Here is a 3,479-nt window from a genome sequence, read left to right on the forward strand (position 1 = left end):
GCTCGGGCAACAGCGAGTTCAAGTTCCTCAAGCCCTTCGGCCCCAGCCTGACACCACAGCCCTGGGCCATGGGTGGGGGCCCCAGTGAGGAACAGGTTTTCCCTTGTGTCCCTGTCCCCACAGAGGACGTGACACCGGACGATGCTGGGACTGTCTCTGCAGAACAGTTCAACCATCTTTCCTTTAATTAGCATGGGGTCAGCACAGGCAGAGGCTTCATACCTTGTGGTAGCAAGGGATGCAGGCTGCAGCCTATGGGAATGGTTCCTCCAGAATAAATCTGTGTTTGCATTTGACATAACCAAGTTCCTGCAAATTCTAGATCAGAATAAATGTTGTCTCTCATTTCAAAAACTAGTCAACCGAACAAAAGAAAGTAAGGTTCTGTCACTCTCAGACTGATATATTTCACCTCCATTACAGCCATTTCTGAGTGTCTTTGAGAATGGAGTTAGCAGTTTCAGCTAAGCTCTTATTGCTCTTGCTGTCCACCAAGACAGTGGACCTTTTTTTCTTTGTTGCAACACAATTGCACAGTTGGACAGACATTGCTGAAATGCAGAAAAACCCTTTTCCAGCTCAGAAAAGTAAGGACGTTGTAAGAACTGTGTCACACAATTGTTTGAGCATGGTGTTTTTTCTTTCCTGGGTTCTGGATGTCTCTGAGACCGTGTGGGTTTTGTGTCCTTTGCTTTCTTGTCACTATATCAGTCAATACAGCCACTGTGTGTCTGCATATCCTGTACTTGTGGTGCACAGCAAATCAGGGATTGGCTTCCATTCAGCTGTTGTAATGCAGGCAACTCCAGCTCAGCAGGCAAGAAGGGTATTTTGACCTTTTGAGTACAACAGTCTCATCATCTCCAGGGCAGGGCAAAGCACCAAAACACGTAACAAATCTTCCTTTGCCCTTTGAAAGGGAGGTTGGGTGTTCTATCTCCTTGGGATCATCTTGAAAATACAGAAATACGGCAGTACAAATGCAGTTGGGGTAGACTGTAACTGTGCAGAGTTGTGAAAACATGTTCGTTGTCTTTAGATGAATTGCATGAAAACTCCACATGTCCTTCAAAGAGCATTTTCTGAAGGTAGAATCAAGGTGAAATGGTAAAAAGGACATTGAGTTTGGTCTCCTCATGGTTGTACCTGAACACTTCTTGATAGGAGTGGAAAACTGTCCCCACATGATTCTTTGGGTTTGTGGGAGGCCGTTTGCATTCTCCTTTTTGTCATTTCTCCTTCTACTCTCTGAACTCTGTTTGAGCATTGTCTTTCTTATTCTACTTAAGAAGGACTGTCATATCATGTATAATAAAGTATTTTTGAATGATGTCTGTGATGCACAGAATATTCAGAAAGCCTCACACTGTGTTGTGCTGAAGTTATAAACTTTCATAGCATTTTATACTTGGGTACCCCTGAGTGTAAAACTGAAATAAAGAGAACATCCAAATGCCTTGTACTGAGACAGTCTTTGTAGATTTGTTCTTTCTGGGAAAGCTCCCTCAAGGCTTTTCAAAAGTCCAGGAGGGTGGAGGGTTTTTTCTGTCTTTTTCCTTTGGCTGAGGTAATGCTGAGTGGGTGCATTTCTCGTTCCAAGATGCAGCTGATACAACATTCAGGAAAACAGTGGGGAGGAGGGAATTGCTATCAGGCCTCTGTGGCTCCTCTGAGCACTGACCTGGCTGAGATGATCCCAGTAATATGCAGGTCAGGGGAATCTTACCCCATCCCCAACAGAGGCTCTGGGTTTTCAAAGGCCCCTGCAAAGCAGTGATGGAGGGAAGTGTCCTTTCCAACTCTCCTGACAGCTCCATCTGCAAATGGCAGTTGTGAGGTGTCAGACCATGTAGTGTTTGCAACACTAAAGGTGTAGGAATTTCAGAAAAGGGTGGCACAAAGATAGAATGCAGGTTGCCTTGAGAAGTATTCCATGGGAGATCCTGGAGGTGGGAATTTGCTGAGTAAAAGCTGCTACCACGGAGATGCCTTGCTGTCGGGAAATACAGAGGACTACAACAGGACTGCTTCCACAAGGCATGGATGAACAGGTAAGTCCTGAGGAGAAACTGGTGTAGTGATGCTGACAGAAGACTGATGTACATCAAGGATGAAGTGATCCATAATCCAGTTAATCTGGGAAGGCACAGGCCTCTGCTGTGCTGTGTTCTGCTCCACAAATCCTTTGTCGAAAGGTTAAATTCATCTCATGGTAAGTAAAGAACCTGCAGGCAGCTCCCACTTGGTATTGGTGAGAAAGCCCACTGGGAGCAAGAAGTCTACATGCAAACTTCTTTTAGTGGGACACTGAAAATGATAAATAAAACTACTTTACTTCGTGAAAGTTGTGTAATGTCTTGAATGAGTGAAACAGAAGCACTCCTCCTTTTCTGTGACCGGGGCCTGCATGGCTGCTGTGTGTGGCTGGAGTCCCATGTGAAGTTACTTCCACTAAGTGTTCTCCACATCTAATGGGATGTAGGATGATCTCTACTAATCTTTTCCAATAGTGTGAGCTATAACAGAGAGTCAGTGTGTCTCTCTTACTGAGATCTCTAGAGACCATCACCCTTTGTAGCTAAACTGCTGGGTCTCAGGTCATTCCAGCTTGAGGCTCCAAGTGTCAGTTCATAAATAGATGATTTATTACAGCTTTTACTCCAAGGGTGGAAGACACTTTCCTGTCTTGGAAGGCCTGAAAAAACACTGAGCTTTCCCAAGGGGCTCATTGGAGGTGCCCTTTAGGAAGGGTTAAGTCCTTAGGCCAGGTCATAAGAACCCTTAGCAGAAGAAATGCTTTTCTGGAGTTGTTGGTCACCAACACAAGTAGATGATCAGGGATATCAAGACTGGAGGCAGCCTGAGCTGCCATGGACATGCACTGGTGGAGTTCACAGTCCTGATGGAAATGGATCAGGCAAAGAGTAAATTCAGTATGCTGAATTTTAGGAAAGCACATTTCCACCTATTCAAGGAGTTAGTCAGTGCATGTCCCTAGGAAAGCGCCCTGAGGAACAAGGGAGCAGAGCAGAGCTAACAGATGTTTAAGGATGATTTCCACACACTGGAACAGACCACTTGAATCCATGTGTAAGAAATGAGGAAAAGAAGGGAAGAGACCGGAATGGCCAAGGGAAGACTTGCTCTTCAAACCAAGGGACAAGAAAGAAATGCACAGGCAGTGGAAGCAGAGACAGGTGTCCTAGAAAGAGTATGGGAATGTTGCCTAGTTTTTTAGGGGTAGGGTCAGGAATTCAAGGCACAGCTACAGCTGAACTCGACAAGGGATACAAAGAATAGCAAGAAGGGCTTCTACAGGTATGTCAGGCAGAAAAACAAGGTAACCCCCCCCCCCGATCTTCCCGTGATGAACACAACTGACAAGCTGGTAACAACAGAGCAGGAGAATGCTGAGGTACTCAACCTTCAGTCATCCCTGGCAGTGTCTCTTCCCACACCTATCAAGTGGATGGAGCTCA

This window comes from Manacus vitellinus, unplaced genomic scaffold, assembly GCF_001715985.3.
Source record: "Manacus vitellinus isolate BGI_N305 unplaced genomic scaffold, ASM171598v3 scaffold_25_pilon, whole genome shotgun sequence".
NCBI classification, from domain to species: Eukaryota; Metazoa; Chordata; class Aves; order Passeriformes; family Pipridae; genus Manacus; species Manacus vitellinus.